The sequence below is a fragment of the Acartia tonsa genome, chromosome 2, assembly GCF_053477335.1.
Source record: "Acartia tonsa isolate MP-2025a chromosome 2, ASM5347733v1, whole genome shotgun sequence".
In the NCBI taxonomy this organism is placed as follows: Eukaryota; Metazoa; Arthropoda; class Copepoda; order Calanoida; family Acartiidae; genus Acartia; species Acartia tonsa.
The window spans coordinates 7,355,091-7,379,443 of NC_137261.1; the positions used below are offsets into that span (position 1 = coordinate 7,355,091).

General features: G+C 31.4%; 1 protein-coding gene across 1 annotated transcript in view; it reads left to right on the top strand.

The window, feature by feature from the left end:
* Positions 1 to 416: 416 nt before the first annotated feature.
* The window catches only part of LOC145335421 (tripartite motif-containing protein 2-like), a 184,800-nt gene continuing 160,863 nt past the window's right edge, over positions 417 to 24,353 (top strand). Inside the window, exon 1 of the mRNA XM_080181175.1 lies at positions 417 to 767. The gene's annotated coding sequence lies outside the window, so the exon portion shown is untranslated. The remainder of the gene's footprint in view (positions 768 to 24,353) is intronic.

Below are 24,353 nucleotides of genomic sequence, written 5' to 3' on the forward strand. Positions count from 1 at the left end.
TGCAATTAAATAGCAGACAAGATATTGCATAAAAGGAAAGACCTGCACATTGATAGACAAACATTCACACAACAAAGAAAATTTGCACGATCAGCTGATTTTGACAGCAATTGCAAAATGCTGCCCTTCCCATTCTTTAATAAGCTGCCCCCCCCCCCTCCATGATTTTAGTTACCCCTTTTGCGTAGAGATTTCTCCTTTGCCAATACGGAAATGAATTTGTACTATTTGATCAACAAAAAGCTAGCTCTGAATATTTTATAAAACCTTTTTTACATAAAGATTTTTGAAGGACTCGTTGGAATTTCGACTAAATGATTTCCACCCGTTTAGTACATGAAAAAGCTAGCTTTTTCTATAAAAGAAAAAAATCCCCTTTCCAAGCTGTTTGCCCGGTGATTACAGAGTGTTCAACGTTTGGTGGTGTTTTTATTTTTAAAATTTTTTCTCGCCTAAAAAAATCAATGATAATTTTAAGATAAAAATCTAAGAAAATATTTAAATTATTACATTTTTGTAACAAAAAATAATTTTAGATAAATTGTTGTTAGCCCTGGTGTAAACAGTGAACGCGAACGCAAGCACAGAAATACTACGTAAATTTTTAATCTGCGTTTTTCTACTTTAATAATTTGCTTTTTTAGTGACATTTTTATACTAAAAAGTATATGAATTACTGCGTGAATAGTGATACTTTTATGTGAACCCATTATAGAAATGCGAGAATTGACAGAAAAGTCTTAAATAAAAATCTTGTGATTGTAAAGGTAATTTTACACTAATTTGTATATACATATATTTAATTGCTATCTATAGAAATTGCTACATACATGTGTATATTAAATTTGTCATTCTATTGTTTTAATTAAAAATTTTACTTAAGTTGTTTTCGTATTTTGTTAGCATTATTTTATAAAAAAAATTTATTTTCTTAAAGTAAAACTGTCTGTAATTGTATAAATAAGCTTTATAATGGTGTTTGTACTTTAAGTGAATTCCTGTACATAGACGAAACTTTTAAGAAGGCGCGTTCATAGAGATTTAACAGAGGGGGGGGGGGGGGGCGGATCCTTATAATTATACTTCTGAATAACTAAAGCTTCGCCATGCATATACCTACAAATTTTTATCACAAAGCAACTAAATTGGAAATCATTCCTCTGATATTTAATTTTCTCTTTCTTTACCTTATTTTTAGTCATTTTCATCTCTAATTAGCAACATTTTTTTATATTCTTATCCTATGAATTTTAGATATTAAATTGAAATTAAAAGATTTTCATTTGCAATTCTCAAGTAAACGTTCAAACACTACAATTCTTGGTTAAACAAAGCTAGATAGGGGAAGTGATGGTTAATCATTCTGCACTCTTTTCTTACCTCTAAATACAATTGTTAATAAACAAGGATGACAACATCCATAAGTAGCGAAGCACAAAAAATCATGGATGGGAATGTGTACAAGTAGATTTCAAGTGTATTTTTTAAAATCAAAAATAGATTTATCAGAAAATAAACACAAAACCTTGTTTTATTTTTATGATGACGACAGTCAAAGTAAATTACATAAAAGATGCTCATAACAATGGGAAAAATATTTTGATACTGATATCCCAAAAAGCTTGAAAATCGGACCAAAACACCAAAGATATGGGGAAATGTGTACAATAGCCAAAAACCTGCTAAAAGGCAGTCTGACCGCCATGTTTGTTTATTTAAATATATTTATTATAGGAGCAGAGAAAATCACGTTTCCCCCAATTCATTAATTACGGACAGACGGACGGACGGAAATTGTGAATTATAGAGTAGCTTCGCTACTAATAAAAAGATAGAGGGTGGAGGGTGGTATTTCACAAAGTAAAGGTAAAGTTCGACCTATAGAGTGTAATCGAGCCTCTTAATGCCAGAGGCGAAGTCACTAGTTATTTTTATGGCGACTATTCTATTATATATGTAATTTTAGTAATATGAAAGGAAGTAAATATAGAATGTATATGTTGGACACGGTCTAGTTATCTTCAATGTTATACCTACTCGCCCTTAAAATTGAAACATTATAATTAAAAGCAAGGGATCAATTGGAGAGGTTTGAAGGTGGGCAGCAGTTTTTTTTCTTGGGATTCTTGAAAAAATCTAGCAGTTTCTTTATTCTTATATCTTTCCAAGTTTTAGGTTTAATTTTTTTGTGGGGGTGGGATAATACCCAACTGATGCTCCTAGTCTATATTTAGAAATTTTAAATCATCCTTTTTAAAATTAGTTAGAACAATGGTCTTTGTTGCTTTATTAATAGTGCAAGCTATTTATTCAAATGGGCATCATTCTCAAAAGCATGCATTTTAAAAATAGAGTTTTATATTTTAAAAGACAACTGGACAAGTAATATTTTTAAAACAATAAACGTTGAAAGGTATTGTTTAAAATTACATTATTGAATATAAGACATTTAATACTAATTTTGTTAGGTATGTAAAGGGTTAGGTATTAAATGCACCTTACAAACTCAACATATTGTTTCACTTATCTAAAGTAAAGCTGTAGATTATTATATAGTTTTTAGGGTTACATAACTGTAAATATTATGTATGTATGAGACAAGGCCTATCTAGTTTCACTCTTCTATATGGAAAGTGTAGAACTACAGCTAAAGGATTTAGTGTAGGCTTGTAATAGAAATAAGAATTTATTTTATGAAACGTGGAAAAAAGAAACATCTATTTGAAAACAAACCCTGAATTTTAACCAAATTCATGTTTAGAATTCTTATCTTGCAGTTTTTGTTGATCAAAGGCATTCTTTTATACTTAGGGTAAGCATAGACTTGAACCCGTAACTCTTTTCCCCGATGCACAGATTATAAAATAATGAAATATTTTCTGTACCAAACCTATTTCAGCATATTGTGCCTTGCCTATACAAAGCATTGGATAATCTCGTACATACATAGACCTTTCATATTCTATACAGTCACAAAGTTTAAAACAAATTCATAAAACGCATTTTGTATGTGGAATATTTAATCTTACAGTACATCCATTTTTTTAAAAGGGTCAAGGGTTCGATCCCTTACGTGATAAATGTGGATGAAACCATTATTATCTAGATTTAGATTTATACCTTTAATTACAGAAACCAGTTGATTTAATGGAAAAACCTTTGCCTAAAAGTCCTTCCTGTGAATGCTTGGTAACAGTTATGTCAGCTTTGGACCAAGACATTCCCCTTAATTTTATTACTATGTTTTTAACACAGACATAGTACTTCCATTTTAAAATTTAAAATCTGAAAATTCAGTGCTGTAACCAACAAATATAAGAGTAAGAAAAACTTTGAAATAGTTTATTGCAAATATTTTTGCGAATCACAAATATGTAAGACGTAATTTTTTTCCAGTAGACTGATAAGGCCATGCTATGCATGATTAGAAACTTAAATTCCAAAGAACAAACAGGAATTGTTTTACTTTGAAAAATAGGTTTAATATAATCATAGACATCTACATTATTTTATGCTTAAAGTTTTTAATTTGTGCTTTGTTTATCTAATATTTTAATCCACAAAAATTTAATATATTATTTGAAAGTTTACCTAGAAAATTTTACCATTATTTGGCGATCCTCATTTTTTTTCAATTTTGATACCCCCCGCCCATCCCCCCCCCCCACAAAACAACTTTTTTAGGTTAGTTTTTAGGCTAGGCAAGGGTGCCGAGCGCCGCGGCTAGAGTTCATAGTTCTGTCAGTTGGGGGGGCTGGGGGGGTTGTGAATAAAAATTTTTTTAAATTGAAAAAAATATTTCTAAGAGGATAATACCAATTATTTTTAAGTATTTATATCTCTATGGCTGTAGTTTGTATACTATGCAGTATTGCAATGTTATTATATTATGCAAGAATTGTTGTAAAAAAGTTCTAACAAATCATAATTGACAATTTAAAGTCATGATTCAGCCTTAACTACATCATATTAACTTAAACAGTTGGTTTTATACAATAATACCAAGAAAATCATGTCCTTTAGTATATTATCACGAAATCTATGGCAGGTTTTGCCCAAAAAAAGTAAATCTATTCAAATTAAAACAATTTATGGTTTAAATTCTTAAAATCCGTTGATAAACAAGGGAGATCATTATTTTGGATATGTTTATTTTTAATTTCAGCTAGGTATACAATAACAAAAAAAAACAAATAGTATTTAACAATAGTGACGTATATATATTATTCTTAAATAGAAAAGCCTTTTGAAAAATGTGTAAAAATTACAGAAGCCTAAACAATAATTTCTCTTAGAACTAAAATTGCTATTTATGTGAAATTATTGTTGTGATCATCAAGAATGCAGGGAAAGGACACTGGGCGATATATTTATTTTTCTCCTAAACCTTTTTGTTTTATTAATTCTGATTTTTGTAGCTAGTAATTACTAGAAAAAGAAAGGGGTGGTGAATGATATATCTAAAATTATCCCTTTCCTCCTGGGTGATGATCAGTGATTAGTTATTCTGGTGGGAAGATTTGGACAGCTTAAGGTTAGGCTTGTTATACCATGGGATATCAGATGCGACATATTCCCAGATAGGGGCTAGGGCAGGGTAAACGGGCTAAAAGGCTCCTAAATATAATTTTTCATATTTTTTACTTTATTTCGTTTTCAATAACATAAATCCGTAAAACGTAAAAAAAAAGATATAATATAAGGCCTCTTCTTGAACGTAAAACGTAAAAATTTACAGCGGCTAAAACAGTCAACTCAAACATGCCCTGTACACAAACTACACAAAAATCAAACCTCAATCTTTGGTAATTTATTTTACAATGTGACGGACATGACAGAACTTAGTCTTTAGAGAATAATTGTCCCTGTTCTTTTACCGATCCCCCTTTTCCCTGCTGTGTTACTTGTCAGTAATTAAAGCCCTATTTTAATTGTTTGTAATACAAATAGGAATTAGGAAATGTGCTGCTTTTGTTGTAATTATTGATTTCTGTTAGTTGACCATTAGTATTTATTGTTGTTTGATTTTAATTAAGGACAAGGAAGTATTGTAAATAAAAGATTCAATAAATCCAAGTATTAATATACAAGGATAATTTGTTTATAGGTAGCTCAGCAGAATTAATTATGATTGATATTATTTGGCAATGTATTTCTTGATTAAAAGATGTACTCATACAATCACATTCACAATCATACACACGTATATAGACAAGCTTCTGGACTGCATTAACCAGGTAGGGAGTGGATATTGGGCTGTTCAATACACTAATCCTCAAAGTCTTAAAATAAAGTTTTCCTAATTGTTGGCTTAACAACCTTGTGGACTTTTATTGAATTTTCATTGATTGGTTCATTTAGTTGAGTTTCCAAACGTTTCAACCACTAATTGTAATCTACAGAACGGGCAATTTTGTGTATCATCATTTGTGATGTAGATCAATTTATCGGCCATCGTCTTATCCATTTAGATCCCTGACCATTGACAAATGTGTCCGTTTTCTTTCTCTTTTACAAAAAAGTTATTACTTTTAACAAGGTGCACCTTTACTTGTCTAACTTATATGGACAGACATTTACAGCATAGCTGCGCTACTTGAAACTAACCATAGTATTAAGACTAAGAGAATAAGTAAACTATTCTCAGCAGCGAAGCTACTTTATAATTGAAAATTTTCGTCCGTCAGTCTTTCCGTAAGATTCGAAGAGGTGGAAACGTGATTTTCTTGGCCCCTATTCAAGATACTGTTCTGAGCATCCAGTATATGATTTACTTAGACCTTTGCAGATTTCAACAAATGCCCTTTAAATCTCCTTGTCCGTATTCTTATCCATTATTATTATTGCGCTTTGCTACTTAAGAATGTTGTCATCCTTGTAAACGAACAAAGAAAATATTAAAGTATGAAATGAAATACTATTCTAAAGTAAAATTACATTTAGTTTTCTTTGTGTTTGTATTTTATATGAATAAGTAAACTGTATAGGAGACAAATTTTATGAGTAACAATTTCAAAAGTGGATGATAACATTTAAGCAAAGAAGCAAAAACGTCGACATGTTTAGAATAGACATGCAGACTTTCTGGTACTTAAAATAGAGCTGCTGCGCTTTTAAGTTAGTACCTAGATGTTACAGGAATCATCATTCAAGTTTCAAACCGCTAGGACGATTATATATTGCTTATTTTAGTATTGTTACCAGGAAATTCCATCAAGTTTTTAAGTCAAAAAGACATTCTAACATATAGGTATAAATTGACGATATTTTCTAAAAATGGATTCATTTAAATATGCCCATTGCTGAACCTTGTATGTCCCTATCTTTGAAATAAACCAACTATCTTTTGATGTTTATTCCTTGTCAAAATAAATTTTAAGTGAGATTGTCCTTTGGAGAAAAGTTTCTGATGGAATTTTGCCGGATTTTTACGTTATTATTGACAAAATTACCCCATCTGTAGTTTAAAATTATTGGTTGAAAAGTTCTGGCACAGCTGGATTGGAACGAACCTAGTAAAATGCAATAAAATTACTCAAACTTTTTAGCCATATAATGATATGATAAGAAAATGCGGTTCTAAAACTTTGGGTACCGGTGATATTTATAGTCTCCTTTCTCCCTGGAAAATATGCAATATAAAAAAAATGTTTCAGCTAAGAAAGTATTTGTCTTTATTATGTACAAAGAAAGAAAAAACATTCCTGATCTCCCTTTCAGAATATAAGTAAACCTACTAACAAATATTTTTTACTAGATAATTTTAGTTATATATGAAACCTTTAGTTTCATTTAAAAATAGAAGAATTCAATATATTTATGATTTTTAAATAAATATTTTTATAATCAATAAACTATTAAAAAGATTATATTTAATAAGAAATTAGAATCCCCCATTGATGTTTCATAACAAAAAAGTTAATCTTACCAACACAAGGACTCAAATTGTTACAGGGATAAACGGAATATAATCCTTATATAAAAGTAACAGGATGTCTCTCTGTTTTGTGTGTGTCTATACCTGTGACCTCTACCCGCTGGCTGAAATAGTTCTCCTTTAAAGTGAAGTTTCTTTTAGTTCCAAGGATGGTTTATATTTTATTAAAATAAAAATTTAAGGGGCGATTTAAAATTCCCTCTTCCTCCTTCTACTAAAGGCGTAATTGCTATTATGTTATAAAGAATTGCATTCCAAAATCAAGCTAAGAAAAATATAAATAACTAACCTCTAAACTGTTTTTTAGGTATGTTAAAATCTAGTAAATCCAAAGAATTATATTCTAAACAATCCTAAGCTTACAGATATGTATTTTTTTTGTGAATTACAGCTTTAACTTGAGAAGTTTAGGATTTGATAAAGATTAGAATTCGTTAATAAACCAAGAAATTACAGTCATTTTAATTGTGGGTGGTAAACAGTCGAATGGACGGACATATCCTAGTTATAGAGTAGCTTAGCTTTTCAATACATACTGATCAGTATTATTCCCTATTTTCCTGAAGCACAGAAATGTTCTTTGTTATGAAGAGGGGGGAGAGGCCCCCCCCCCCCCCCCCCACACATGGAATACGTTGTCTCTACCAGTGGCCATATCTATCAAATACACTGCTTCATAAACATACAAAATTATCCAAACAGAAATATGAGTGACAGGGAGAGATTTTCTGAAAACAATTATGGTATACTCAATTTTTATTAGTCATTGGAAACAGATAACCAGCGTTTCAGCATAAATTAAATTCACATAGTCAATATTAAGTTTTCTAGTACCTTTTTTAAAAATTGCCATTAGAATGTTTGCATCCAATTCTGCTTATTTTTTTTGTCTTTCTAGCTAAATAATAGTTTTTTTGTTGTTACTGTGTTATTATTGGACATAATAATAAGTTTGATATACCAGCATTTTTATAGAATCTTTGTCCTTATAATTGAGTAGTATGTGAGAGACAAAGTGAGGGAATAAAATCTTAAATCAAGTTTTTCAACCCCGAGGCGAGATTTTCATTTATTTTTCATTTGATATTCAATTAAATTGTCTACAAGAATTTCAAGACAAATAATCAACTTTTCATTTCAAGGAGTTTATTATTAAACTAAAAATACTCTTTAGAAGGAAGGATCAAGATTTAAGTTTTTACTTTACATAAATATTAATAGAATCTGTATCACCGTGAGGGAGTTGGAGGGGGAGCATTAACAATCCAGAGCTTTTCTGAACTGAGCCTACCCTAACCTAACCTAACTTTATAAAGCATCAAAAACTTAAATTCTTTTCTAGTGTTTTTTTCCCTAAATTACAAGAAATTTGAATCCCCCCCCAGCCTAAAAAAAAAAACAAAAAACAATGATTAAGTACCATAATGTTTTAATTTTAAAACTGGGTGGAGTAGAAAACTTTTTTGTTGAATTAACCAACAAGTACATTGAGCTGCAAAGCTAAAATTTTTAAATTAGACGTATTTAACTATCACATTATATTGAAAGATGTGACTTTTATGATATATTATTGTATAACTTTAGTTATTATTAGATTGAAATTATTGCTCGAAAATTTTTGACACTGTTATTTTGTACAGCCCAATTAACTCTAATAAAGAATCTCAAATATTAAAAAACGAAAGTTTAAAAACTTTTTGGGGTCAGTTTAATTAAGAGTCCAATGTCCCTTTTTAGTTTTAAACTTGTTAAATGTAAAAAAAAAAGTAAGAAAATTAAAGAAAAAAAGGGAAATAAACATCTATCAAGCAACGGCAGTGTTGAAAGAAATACAGATTAAAATACAGGATGACACTTTATACCTATATGGAAGTTTGTTGTCTACTAAAATGTGGTTAAATGACCTCTATATGAAAGGCAATTATGAGCCTAGCCAGTTCTAACCGTGTAATTTATAAGATTGATGGTGGCTGTTTCATGCGTAAAAACCTTATTCATTAGTAACTTTTTATTTATAGCCCCTGTAATAGTCAACAATTATTCTTCGGGTGTGAAATTGGTAATGAGAAAATTGGCGGGTTTTGCAAGAAAACATATAATTAAAATCACAGCAACACTTCAACTACAAGCTTGATGGTGCTTATCATTTTTAATTGTGGCTAAAAATCTTTAGAATTCGGATAAATATCAGAAAAAAAACATTATTAATTTAAGTATTAAATCAAAGATAGGACAGTCGATGATTAAAATTGACATAATAACACGGTCAAAGTAAATTATAGAACAGTTTTTCCTCTGACAAAAGAAAACAATATTGTCTTGTTACAATTCAATATAATTGCAAAAGTTTTTTCTTTTATGTTATATCACCGTATACATAAAGTTGATCAAATTGGGTATTTTTCATTTATGGGAAAACATGATATATGGTATATTTACTTTATGAGAATCAAAAAGGATAACAGGTGCTTGCTTACATGTGAAGACCGGAGCACCGAAACCCCCCCCCCCCCCGCTTAGTTTTGACAAAAATCAAAAATAAGGGGGGGGGGGGTTAGTTTTTTAATGTCTGGAAAACGGCAAGGAGGAAAAAAGCTCGGCAAGGCAAAGACTTAACAGACAGTCCCCATGAAAACACTTCTGATATATTCTCCTTAAGACTACCTGTTCAGGGATACATCAATTACTAAAATCAGTCAATAAATAAGGAAATTATGCTCCAAAACATGAATATCCCTGTTATAAGGTTTCCCCTCTGGTATACTGGATTTACTTGATTTACCTCACTCAACTTTCTCGCGTGTTTTACAGTGAAAAAACTACCCCCCCCCCCCCTTATTTTTTATTTTCTTCAAAATTAAGGGGGGGTTAAGTCTTTGCCTTGCCGAGCTTTTTTCCTCCTTGCCGTTTTCCAGACATTAAAAAACTACCCCCCCCCCCTTATTTTTGATTTTTGTCAAAACTAAGCGGGGGGGGGGGGGTTCGGTGCTCCAGTCTACCACATGTAAGCAAGTACCGGATAAAAGAATGTCTATCTGTCTGTTGGTACCAAAGAATCTTGCTAATGACTGAACCAATATTGTTCTCCTTAACAATGTAGTTTTTCATAGGTCCTGGGAAATTTAGAAAACTTTGGAAGGTGGGGGGGGGGGGGTATCACTCACTACACTTCCAAGATAAAGTACTCCTGGAAAACAATGACCAACCCCCAAAAAGTTTGTTTTCCTTTTTGAAACTAAAATTAAAAATATGGAGGGGATCGACTTTCCCCACCAACCCCCACATACTATAAACATTAAAGTTCATATTTTTAAAACTACTTGTTCAAAAGTAATTTTGCAATTGAGTGAGTAAAACCAAACCCATATAACTATTATTTTTAAGAATACAAGAAAGCACATCTCCCCTTTAACAAATGAGTTCTAAAATACCCAGCTTTTACAAATAGAATTTTACATCAAAGTAATAACTCATCTGGAAGATAAAAGGAAAAGAAAACAATATTGTTAACATCCATAAGCAAGTAAAAAAAAAGTTTGAAAAATACCTTGTTTAAAACCCTCAAATGAGATAAGACATTTGAATCAAAACAAAACAATATTTCATTTGGTTAATAAGCAAGCAAAATTATGCCCATAAGTATTAAGTCCATGGGCTAGAGGTAATTGTCTGGATTATACATCTAAACTTATATATTTTTTATCACGATGATGCCCCACATCTGAGATATCTCAGTAAAGTCGTGCTTGCTATACAATAGAAAAGCTTCTCGATAATCTGCTTCTTTCTTTGTTTAAAATGTCCGACATCTTAAATGTCTCGAATGTCTTTAAAGAAACGTAGAAGAAGCTTTTTTAGGTTAATACCTGCAGGCAGACCATCAGTTTTAATGGACCTCAGACGTCTTATTTGTACAATATTTTCATAATTTAACTTATTACTGCGCTACTTCTGTGTCTAATTATCCTTGTATGTGGAAGACCTATGACTATATAGGTCATCACTCATCCTGCAAATTCTTGAAGACAAATTTGACTCAGGAATAAGGGATAAAATTAAACGTGAAAATCAATTTTAGTAAGAAATTCTGATTTGCATATTGCCTTGCTTTATTTTGGTCTTCGTTATACTATTCTGGATAAATTCATTTAAAGAATACCTTTGAATATATTCAAAATTTGATTTATTTCTTGACTTATCATATTATTTTGTTGTAAAACTATGAAAAAAAAGACATTAAAGAATGGAAAGAACCTATAAAAACTTTTGCTTTACTCGATCCCTGAAAGATGATAGTATGTTATTTTGTTATGACCCTAACTCCAAGTATCATCACGTATCACAGAAGTGGGGTCTAAAGGCATCATAAAGGTCATAAAAAGGTTTTACGTTTGTTACGAAGAATTATCTTTAAGTCTAGTTCATGATATGGGTATTTTTATAAACAGTTAATAGCTATCTTTAGTTATTTGCCTACTTTCCAAATTCTAGAGTTCTAACCTAATACTTAAACCACTTTCCTTACGGTTTATGTCTACGCTAATATACATCCCCGTTTATGCAATATCCTAAAAAAATAAGGAAAATTCTAAAAATCTAATATTATTCTTCTTTTATCTATTAGCACAGAAAGTTGTGCATATCTAGAAAATGTTTGAAATGTTGGCATTTTTGTTTTTCTTTGTCCTTTTAGATTATTTGTTTTCTGTTATCTCGAGTTGGACAGACAAATATGTGCAATAGGAATTTCCCTGCAATTTCTTTCACAGCGTAGCTACTCTTTATTTTAACTTAGTCTTATTCAAAATCAATTTTGGGCCATACAACGTTAATACTTTGCTTTACATTTTTTGGAGATTGATACTTAATTTGTTTTTTGTTTGTTATCAGTGAATTCTTCAATATACTCCTAACCTCTAAGGGCTACGCCCCAAAAGGTAATTGGAAGTCCCCCTCTTATATAGATCAATCTTAAAGATGTTCTTTTATTTGGTACTAGCGACTACGCCCCTAGAGGCCTCTAGGGGGACTTGAGGAGAGAGTCGAATTTATTAATTAAATTTCTTATAAGAAAATAGTTATAAACCTTCCCGGGACCTATGAGAAGCTACCCTGTTAAGGAGAACCCGATCGGTTCAGCGGTTAGCGAGATCCTTCGGTACAAACATACAAACACACACACAAACACACTCACAAACACACTCACAAACACACACACAAACACACAGACAAACACACAAACATCCTGTTACTTTATTATAAGGATTGAACTGGTTTCGATCAATTTTTCTGTAGGAAATTAAGTCACATCCAATCCTATTATATAAAGTAGTATGCGTTTTTTGTCTGTCCTGAAGGATCTCGCTAACTGCTAAACCGATATTGTTCTCCTTTACTGTTAAGCTTCCTATAGGTCCTGGATAGGTTTTAAACTATTTTTGGAGAGGGTTTCTATACCCCCCTCCCCCCAAAAAAATATTTTTAAAATCTTTTTAAACACAAATTTAAAATGGGATGAAGTCGACTTTTTCCCCTCCTACCAGTGCCCCTAGAGGCTTCTAGGGGCGTAGCCGCTAGTTATTTATTTAAAGTAATTGGCTTTTTTTTGTCTGTAGCAAAGGATCTCGCTAACTACTGGATCGATAAGGTTCTCCTTTACAGTGAAGCTTCTTATAGGTTCAGTAAATGTTTTTAAGTATTTCGAGGAAGGGTATTTCCACCATCCAATTAAAAAATCACCCCTACCCCCCAAAACTTTTTTCTAAAACTTTTTTTTCAATTAAAAGTAAAAATGAAGGGTTGGTCGATTTTTCACCCTCCCCTAGAGGATTCTAGGGGCGTAGCCGCTAGTTTTATAGAATTTGTTTGTGAACACATCTGTTTACAAAAAAATAGATGGTGTGGGTGTTGGGGGGTATTTCATCCCCCAAGAAAGTAGCTTGAAACAACAGCAAAACAAGTAAATACATAAATTCCTTAAAGAGAAGAGTCCAATATGTTTTTAAGCTTCAGACAAAGAGACGGACGACATATTTCTACTTTATATTACAGATATACAAATATAATCCTATTTTATAAAGTAGTATGGTCTTGTTGATGCTAGATACGCAGATAGTACGAAATTTCTTAAATGCAAAAAGATACAAAAATGTTAATACAGAAACAATCTCAACATTAGTATAATATATGCAGTATACAACAGGAATCTAGGGATAGGATAATAGACAAAAAAAATCTTTTTCTCAATTCCTAATTTTGTCTTTAACACTCCTCTCCTCCAATGGATTTATAATTACTTGGATCTTACACCAGAATATCATTTACTCTAATAAAGCAAAACTTGTAGCTAGCTAAAATAACGATTCCCCAACCCATCCACTCCCTTTACCTCATCCCCTCCCCTCCTCTGGATGAACGAACTTACCAATAAGTGATGTCCATGTTAGCAAACTAAGACGACAATTTATCCACGTATATCCATTTCTCCTCCTCCCTGACTATACACAAAAATACTCATCTATTTTTTATGTCAATTAAGTGGGCCACATTGTCATTATTCGTTACAGTTACAATTACATTTTTATGCATACATTTTTGTTTACAAACACCAGAGTAAAATATACATAAGAGACAGTTATTTGCTTCATTATCCCAGAACAATGGACATCTAAAATCATTTTAATAATAAGAAAATATCGATTATATTTCTAAGGTTCTTACAGGTTCAGGGAAGGTTTTACCTACCTTGTAGAAGGGTATCTTCACCTTCCCAAGAAAATCATCCCTAGAAAAAAAATTTCATAGTAGGTAGATGTTCTTATTAAACAAAATAAAACTGAAACAAAATAGAATTATTTTTATTCTAGCTACACTTGAAATATAAGAAGTAGTGCCCAACATCTAATATTCTGTTAATTTGATGTTATCCCCCCCCTTTTCCGAAATGTTTAATAAATTAGGGTTGGAATCCATATGGATTATAGATAGTTAAACAGTTAGTAAAACATTGGCAGGAGGATAAGTAATACAGCATTATTAAAGGATTTTATGATTGAGACAAAAAAAATGGTTTAAAAATATGCAATTTACTTAAAGATCTATGTGAAAAAGTCAGGGGGGTGGGGACATTGGGCTGTTTATTACACTAGTCTCCAAAGTTTTATAATAACGTTTTCTTATTGGTTGGCTTACAACTTTGGAGACTATTAAATTTTGTTTATTTGGCTCATCAAGTATCCAAACGTTTCCACCACTAATTAAATCTAAAAAAGGGATAATTTTGTGTATAATCATTTGAGATGTACATCAATTTATCTTCCATCTACATCTATCACTTTAGATCCCTGGAAGAAGTAGATTGGTAGGGGTATGACTCTCCACTTTGAGATAAAGGACCCATACTGAGGAAGTTTTAAAGTGTCTTGAAGAGGTGTTTAAGTGTAGTTGTATGTTCAAATAACATAATAATATAATGCTCATTTTCTTTACATACACATTCATACTTTAGAGTCATGCAAACAATTTCATATTTGGATTCTCTTGTATCTGTTTAGATAGGGATTTGACACATAGTGCAAATATTATGAATCTCTTAAATTATCTGCAAGCAGTTTTGTATTATTTTCAGTTTTATATTCAACTGTATAATGATGTATTATTCAAGTGATATCGTAATGAAGTTTAAAGAAACATTCTAAGATGCTAAAAATCCACTTAATAATGAGGACAAAAGTTGGTTTTAACTTAGGTTGGTCTTCATAAGGAGGACAACAGTTGAGTGTCACTTGGGTTGGGCTTTTTAAGGAGGACAAAAGTTGGGCTTTACTTGGGTTGGCCTTTATAAGGAGGATAAAAGTTGGGTTTCACTTGGGTTGGCCGTCATAAGGAGGATAAAAGTTGGGTTTCACTTGGGTTGGCCTTTATAAGGGGGACAAAAGTTGGGTTTCACTTGGGTTGGCCTTCAAAAGGAGGATAACAGTTGGGTTTCACTTGGGTTGGCCTTCAAAAGGAGGATAAAAGTTGGGTTTCACTTGGGTTGGCCTTCATAAGGAGGACAAAAGTTGGGTTTCACTTGGGTTGGCCTTCATAAGCAGGACAAAAGTTGGGTTTCACTTGGGTTACCCTTCATAAGGAGTACAAAAGTTGGGCTTTACTTGGGTTGGCCTTCATAAGGAGGACAAAAGTTGGGTTTCACTTGGGTTGGCCTTCATAAGGAGGACAACAGTTGGGTTTCACCTGAGTTGCGAAAGCCCAAATAATACATGCATGCATGTTACTATCAATTCATACAGATCATTAACTGAATCTTTGTTTATCTTTCCTTGTCCCATCCCTGATGTTGATAAACTAAAGTTTTATGCATCCTGCTTCTATTTTTAGAATTTGGACAGAGATATTTCTTGCGTAAAAACATATTTTTTTTTTTTTTGGTACTTCTTAAAGAAAATGAATGAATAGTCTCAAACCCACTTTATGAATCATTATTTTCTATTTAAATAGTACAAAATTGGGATATCTATTGATAAAAAGCCTAAATCCTGCCCAGAATATTTCTAATTTTTTTCTTTTTAATCATGGAGTAAGTGAATAAGCTTTTACCAAACAGCCTAAATACTTTTAGTTCATTAGATCAATATTAAGCTTCAATTGTTTTAGATGAGTTTTCCTTAAATGTTTTCTTTATAAAGTTTTTCCTAGATTTTGTCCATATTTACAAGAGATGTACTATGACCTTTTCTTTCCACTTAGAAACAGTTTTTCCAAATTTTTTTTTTGCTTGCTGACTGATCAAATATTTTTTACGCATTTTAAGATAAATTCAAAAAGTAAAATGATTAGTTCATGTTGCCTTTTTTTACTAAAAAATAATGCAAGGTGCAAAAGTGACATAAAAATATTCTTTTTTTTGAAAATCTGTCTTTAATAATAGTTTATAATGGTTTATATTTTTTTTTCTTGGAAATATTATTTTGGTTAACTTAAAGTAAGTAAAGACTGTAGTTGGCTCTTTTTTGTGCTATGTATGACTTATTATTGTTATGCCATCTGATTTTTACCTCGTCATTGAGAACAACATATTGTCAACGGACACAATATTTTCATTTTAAAGCGGTTTTGAGACCACTGTGCCTAAATTGTTTTGTTTTTTCTTGTAAAAAACTAAATTGTTAATTTTAAGGAACTATCAAGAATGAGTAAAAAAAAGCTTGATAAGAAGGAAAAAAGAAAAATAATCTGTAAAATAAATTTTAGCTTATTTTAGCCTTTAGATCAATACTTTTTTTTACCAGTCCTACAGTTATAGAAATATCCTTCCATTTTCTCTCTATAACAATTATAGCATGCTATTGTAAAACAGGACGATAATTTTATTCTTCGGTAAAATAAATTTGACTGGCGCTAAAGTTGAAGACAAAATGGTTTTCTTTATATTTGATTTTTTCTGCCATTGTGTAATAGTAGTTTTTCAGAAGACTTATTCTTGTTCTTAGAATAGAAAAGGGTTTCGTATCAAGAAGTTAATGAGTTTGTTTTATAATTACCCCTTTTATCAGATTACATTGATAGCACAACATACAGGGGTGTATATTCTTTCTTTTTACACGCAAAGCATGTTTTATAAAGCTTAGTATCCCTCACATCTAGCACCTTGGTGTCAAAGGTTTGACATCTATCAAAATGCAAAAAGTGAAAAGTCTTGTGTTGCAAACTGAAATTATATAACAATATCCTACATGTTATTTATGATTTTTCATTAATTTTATTCTTTATTAACCCCTGTAAAATGTAACCACTTTAAAGCAGTAGTATGTAATATCGTAAATTTGGATTTCAGCTCAGTTAATTGATAATTAATTTTTATGTTATTTTCAGGTATGTTTCTATGGAATTTAACTCCCTTAAAAGAACTTTTAATTGGTATTAAAACAGTTGGATGCATACCTAGTCTTTGAGTCTATTTTGTATTTTTTTTTTCTTATCCTACCTATTTTTTTTTTTTACAAATGTATGAAATATTGTTTGTAAAGGGGGGAGGCGGATGTGCCACTTTTTGAAACCAAAAGAAAAACGCGCATGATCTCAGTCCATAAAACAGTTATAGCTATAAAATTCGGCACAGCAATTGCTTTTGTGAAGAACAATATGGAACTGTGAAGAAACGGCGGCGGAACCGCCGAAAATCGCCGTTTCCCGCCGAAATTATTTTTGGCCTTTTCTCGCCAAAATAGACAATTTTCAATTATCTGAGAAACTTATTTTTTTAAATTTCCCTTATATTTTCACTTAACATTTGTAAGATTTTATACTTGCACGTGAAAATATAAGGGAAATTTTTATGAGAAAAAAAATTATCTCTTATGATTGAGAACTGTCTTATTTGGCGAAAAAAAAGGCAAAATAACCGGCAGTTTTCGGTGGGAGCGGCGGTTCCACCACCGTTTCTTCACAGTTCCATATTGTTCTTCACAAAAGCAACTGCTGTGCCGAATTTAAGAGCTATTACTCTTTTATGGGCTGAGATCATATGCGTTTTACTTTAGGTTTCAAAAAGTGGCACATCCGCCTTCCCCCTTTTTTCTCCAAAATCAATAAATATCCAATTTTTAAGGTTTTTTACTGACGTACCTGCAGGTGACTGTATTTAAGCAGTTTTCAACAATTTACTTACAATTTTGTTTCAACATTCATTAATTTTATTTTAATTATTCAGTTCTGACACCCTACAAGTGTCCTACCGTTTCCGAGCTTTGCTTTTATGCATATTGTAAGCCTTGTTATTTCAATATTTCACCGATTTAGTTATCTTTACATATATTTACCTTTTATTAGTACATCCTCTACATCATCTTATGATTTATTTTGTAATAAATTATACATTAAAGTAAAAATAATAAAGTTGCATTAGATATATCTAACTTAGCCCACAGTGTGGAGAACCTGTCGGATCTTGTGTAGGGTCTTTAAAATCAGCTTAAAACGTTTGAAATATAAAAACAGCCAAGTCCCTACAAAAGAACAAAAAGCCATTTGCTAGCAATCCAAAAGTAAGGGTCTCCACCACTTGAACCAAGTAGTTGTCTGGATTATACATCTATACTTATACATTTATTTAAAATACATCAAAGGGGGGGGGGGGGGGCGGATGTGCCACTTTTTGAAACCAAAAGTAAAACTGCATGATCTCAACCGATAGAAGAGTTACAGCTCTAAAATTCAGCACAGCAGTTCCTTATGTGGAGAAGAATATGGAACTGTGAAGAAACGGCGGCGGAACCGCCGCTCCCGTTGAAAACCGCTGTTTCCCGCCGAAATTTTTTTTTGCCTTTTCTCGCCAAAATAGACAATTTTCAATCATCTGAGATAAACTTTAATTTTCTCATAAAAATTTCCCTTATATTTTCACTTGACACTTGTAAGATTTTACACTTGCAATTTTTTTTAATATTGACATGTTCGAAATATTACAAGTGTCACGTGAAAATATAAGGGAAATTTTTATGAGAAAAAAAAGTTTATCTCAGATTATTTAGAATTGTCTAATTTGGCGAAAAAAAGGCAAAAAAATGCGGCGGGAAACGGCGGTTTTCGGCGGGAGCGGCGGTTCCGCCGCCGTTTCTTCGCAGTTCCATATTCTTCTCCACATAAGCAACTGCTGTGCTGAAATTTAGAGCTGTAACTCTTTTATGGGTTGAGATCATACAGCTTTACTTTTAGTTTCAAAAAGTGGCACATCCGCCCCCCCCCCCTTTCTTGAATAAAACGCAAACAATACATTATTAAAACTATTTACCTATTATTTTTATTTTTACCTATCCTTGTCTAATCTTAATGGCTTTTAAATTGGTAAACTTTCTTATACATAGGTCAATATTATAATGCATAGGGCTGTATAATAAAAAAAGTAGAAAGATGTATTATATATAGTTTACTTGTTTTATTCTTTTCATGAAATATCCACAGCCTTAATGTTAATATGCTGTGCAATTATTGTCATGATATGCCGAACAAATATTAAATATTGAGATTCAACCCCACCCTATCTTGGCATAGAAATTAATATTGTGTGATTTCTATTTATTTGTATCATGTGACGTGTGAATATTATTAATTTTACCGCTTTTTATATCATAACATTGAATAATTTAATTGACTTATCTGATCTGTTCTTCTTATTTTTTTTGAGTATCCTTATTTCTCTATGTGCAGATACTATTCTTACTAATAACCTATTAGTCCCCCCCCCCCAGCTCCTACTTTGTACTTTAAATTTGGCAGTGTTGTTACTCTGTAATTAACTTTTAACATACATTATCCATTATTACTTTTTTGAGGGGGTAGGGAGGAGTGTTGATATATGATAATTTTAATTCAAGAAAAGAAATTTGATTGAAAGAAAATTTAATCTTTCATTGAACTTACTCTGTATCCCTTTTCAGTGTTTATGTATGTAGATAATTTTTTTTTCATGTATAATATCTTACTTGGTCTTAATTACAGCTTATAAATACTGTATAAATGTAATTTAAAAGTTAATTTTTAAGTTAATTAGTTTTCTCCATTAATTTTACTAAAAATAATCATAAAAATATAGATGTACTTTTTAAAAAATGATTATACATTTTTGAAACTGCACTGATTATAATATCTCTATATCATATCTATACATAAAATATAACTTAACGCGGTCATTTAGAACTTTTTAATGTTTTTTTATAATGGTACTATGTTTTTTTCCGAGGGGTTGCTTTTGAAAAATGATCCTTATTTCATCAATTTCTATATAGAAGTATCTTTAGATACATTGGTCTTATTAACAATTTATGATGAGAAAATTATACTTATTAACATAATTTTACCCGAAGAGGCAGACATTTTTGATAATATTATTTATGTTTTTTGAATTTACCTACATTTTGGGTTGCAGTTAGAGAGTTGCCTTTCTTATGGGCTAGTTTATAATCTTTCTCTAAATTGTTATTACATTTAAAGGGGTAGTTACACGAAATGCATTTGAACTTAATTTAGTGAACCGCATATTTTTTCCTAGTTAATGGGTTAAACTACATTTATATAGCATATATTTGAAATAAATTAAATTTTCTACCAGGTAGTTTTTAAAATATCAAGGCTTGAAAATTGTCTTTTTGTGATATATGCAATTAAAAAAGACTATTTTCAAGTCTTGATATTTTAAAAACTACGTGGTAGAAAATTGCAATTATTTCAAATAAATGCCATATAAATGTAGTTTAACCAATTAACCAGGATAAAATATGCGGTTCACTAAATTAAGTACAAATGCATTTCGTAAAACTACCCCTTTGAATTATGCTAAACTCAAAAGTTTAATGTAAGTAAAACTACTTTGCCTCTAAAAAAAAGAGAAAACAATTCGTCCTAATGTTGCCAAACCCGTGAAACCAATAAGCATATAGACTACGGAACCATTTTTTGTTGAATATTTTTCCACGCAATGGTCAAGTCAGATCCGAACCAATCAATAATATTAAACAAGTACAAACCATTCCAGAGAATTTTATTCATCTTTTACTCCTATAATTTTCAAGAAAATAGTAAAGAAAATTCAAAATGATAAAATAAACCGCAAATTCTTAACAAGTTAAAATGTTAATGATAGCCCCAAATGCACATTTTGCTTCTATTGTTCAATTTGTTAGCAAAACAGATGGACGGCCCAATAATTCATAACGCTCATTTTATTCCTCACGACTGATGGACGGACAAGTCTATTATAGAGTAGCTGCACTAAAAAAAGAAGAATAGTAGATATTGATCATACCACCCAAAAAATATCCAGCGCAAACATTTATAGATATAGGCATAATTAAGTCAGGATTTCTCGGATTTCATTTAATTTTAATCATGTAACTTTTCAAACTTAAAAAGGGTTGCTTGTAGTAAAACAGCTAAGTCCCAATTCCATTACATTAATGAAGCATCCTTATAAAGTTTAACCTTTCAGCCATTTCTGTGATATTTTGTTTCAATTGAATACTGTAAAATAATAATAATAAGTTTTGAAACTAATTTTGAAGTATATACCAATGTTTTTATGCCTGCTTATGTTTGATTGTGGGCCAAAGAAATTAGGCTTTGGAAAAAGTGGATGGTATAATTTTGAATGGTTTTGTTGTTGAAACTTAATATGATACAACTTTCTCTTTCATTGCGGTATTTTAAATTGCGTGGCTGCTTTTTAAACCAAGTGGTGTCTATCTATAGGCCAGGGCAATACGTCAGAGTAGGCAAATCTTATTGATGAATTTTAGTACTTCTTAAAATAAAATACTTATGATAAAAAATAGTGTAGTGTTTTTTGTTATTTTTAACATTACCTGTCATTAACGTACATTTTAGTAACTAGATCACAAAATACACCTATTGCCATAAAAGTTGGTAAACTGGACCGAAAAAGAGTTCTGCGGTTAGCGAGATCTTAAGCTTAAGACACACATCCTGTTGTTTTAATATAATGATTGTAGTATGTTGTTGCCTTATCCTATAATTTCATCTTTATGGCTAGAAATCTTGAATAGATACAGTGAAAATCAATATATCAGAAGTGTTTTCATGGGGACAGTCCCCATGAAAACACTTCTGATATATTCTCCTTAAGACTACCTGTTCAGGGATACATCAATTACTAAAATCAGTCAATAAATAAGGAAATTATGCCCCAAAACATGAATATCTCGTAATAAGGTTTCCTCTCTGGCATACTGGATTTACTTGATTTACCTCACTCAACTTTCTGGCGTGTTGTACAGTGAAAAAACTACCCCCCCCTTATTTTTTATTTTTGTCAAAAATAAGCGGGGGGTTAATTCTTTGCCTTGCCGTGCTTTTTTCCTCCTTGCCGTTTTCCAGACATTAAAAAACTACCCCCCCCTTATTTTTGATTTTTGTCAAAAATAAGCGGGGGGGGGGGGGTTTTCGGTGCTCCAGTCTACCACATGTAAGCAAGTACCGAAAATTGATTTAAAACATTGTTATCTTTTGTAGAATTTTGATTGGTTGGTTACAATGTAATCTGGTAGTGTTTAAACTTTAAACCAATAATTTTGATCTGCAAATTTTTTATTATCTTGAGGATGTATATCTATTTATGGTTCATTGGCCCTTTGGATCCCGATATTTTCTAGTTGTTCAAAGAGAAGAGAGGGGCATTTAACACCAATGTTAGAATTGTTAATTTGAAATTTTTAATTTCAACTAATGGGGGGGGGGGGGGGGGCGAAAGTGACACTTTTTGAAACCAAAACTAAAAGTCAAAGGAACTCAACTAAAAAAAGAGTTACAGGTCTGACATTTTGCATGGCAGTTGCTTTATAGGGGTACAATATGGAACTGTGAAGAAACGGCGTCGCAACCGCCGAAAACCGCCGAGAAAAGGCAGAAAAAAATTCGGCGGGAAACGGCGGTTTTCGGCGGTTGCGCCGCCGTTTCTTCACAGTTCCATATTTTACCCCAATAAAGCAACTGCCATGCAAAATCTCAGACCTGTAACTCTTTTTTTAGTTGAGTTCCTTTGTTGACTTTTAGTTTTGGTTTCAAAAAGTGTCACTTTCGCCCCCCCCCCTTTTGAAAAATATATTTTCTTATACTGTACATGTTAATGTATATTTTTCTTAATATTTGTCTTAATTCCAAAAAAAAACCTTGAGTAAGGGTGGAAAAAATCAGCACACTTTTTTTATACACTTGCTAAAATCAAGGAATCTTTACTCTAAGGTTGATAAATTAAGTTTCTAAAGAGAAAAATTAAATGGTCAAGGTTTTTAACTTTGTTAGGTAATTCTAGGATTTTGGCTAATTCTTGGTTAAAACATTCCGATTTATTTTTAAAGCTAAACCTTTCAATATAAAACCTTGTTGTTCCTTACTTATACGCTTGTAAAATGAAGAAACAAGCCTTTTCACATTCAATATTTTACTATGGAAAGTGGTACAACCCCTTTTATTCTGCGTAGCATCTCTAAAGGTTTTCCTTTCCCTTAGTTTTCACATTCAATATTTTACTATGGAAAGTAGTACAACCCCTTTTTATTCTGCGTAGCATTTTTATAGGTTTTCCTTTCCCTTAGTTTTCACATTCAATATTTTACTATGGAAAGTAGTACAACCCCTTTTATTTTGCGTAGCATCTCTAAATGTTTTTCTTTCCCTTTGTTTTCACATTCAATATTTTACTATGGAAAGTAGTACAATTCCTTTTTATTCTGCGTAGCATCTTTATAGATCTTCCTTTCCCTTAGTTTTCACATTCAATATTTTACTATGGAAAGTGGTACAACCCCTTTTATTCTGCGTAGCATCTTTATAGATCTTTCTTTACCTTAGTTTTCACATTCAATATTTTACTATGGAAAGTGGTACAGCCCCTTTTATTCTGCGTAGCATCTTTATTGGTCTTCCTTTAGTTTTCTCATTCATCATTATATTATGTGTAGTGTTTTTTTTTATTACTAAAAGGCATAGGTACGTTTTTTATTAAACCAATCATATCATTTAATTGACAACCAATTTTCGTGGAGAAAAGAACACATATGAAAGTTAGATATGATATCATACTTTATTCAGTAGTTTACTGTGCATTTTTATCAGGATTTAAGTGATAGTCTCGTTTATGTAAGTTTTTTGTCTGTAGCCTAAGATTTCGGTTACTACTGATACGATTGAGTTCTCCTTTATAGGGTAGCCTTACATATCCCCCAGGGTGGTTTTAGGCTAATTTATTTTTAGATGTGTGTGTAGGTCTTGAAACGGTATTAAATAATTTTCTGCTCTTGGATTTCTACGTTTCTGGATTAACAGAGCCTCTAAATGCTAGAGACAAGTACCTTGATAATTCTGAGATGGGTTTTTGAAAGATGCTGCGTTTTTTCGACAATTTTTTAGACATTGATTGATTGAACGAAGACGATGGAATTTCAACACAGAGTATACAACATAAGAATTCAAAATTTTAAAATTATTATTTTAGCCATTTTTATAATGTTTAATACAACTTAAATCCATTTTCGCTGCATATTTTTTAATGCATTTTTTAGAGCTGTGTTAGACATTATACAAATGGCTAAAATAATAATTTAAAATTTTGAATTCTCAAGTTGTATACTCTGTTAAAAACCTTATTTCATCTTGAAGATCAATGCCCCGTACGATTTTAACAGAGTATTCAACTTAAGAATTGAACAATTGAATTGAGAACTTGGGGGGTTAGTACCCCCTCTCTGGTTGAGATATGACCTTCAAACTTTAAATGTTCTAGTACATATCCCTAATAGTATCTGTAAACATTTTTAGCTCTATATCTCAACTTTGAAGTTTTTGGCAGCTATTCTTGCAAAAGGTTGAATATTTGAGCATAAGAAAAATGCGCTAAAACCATTTT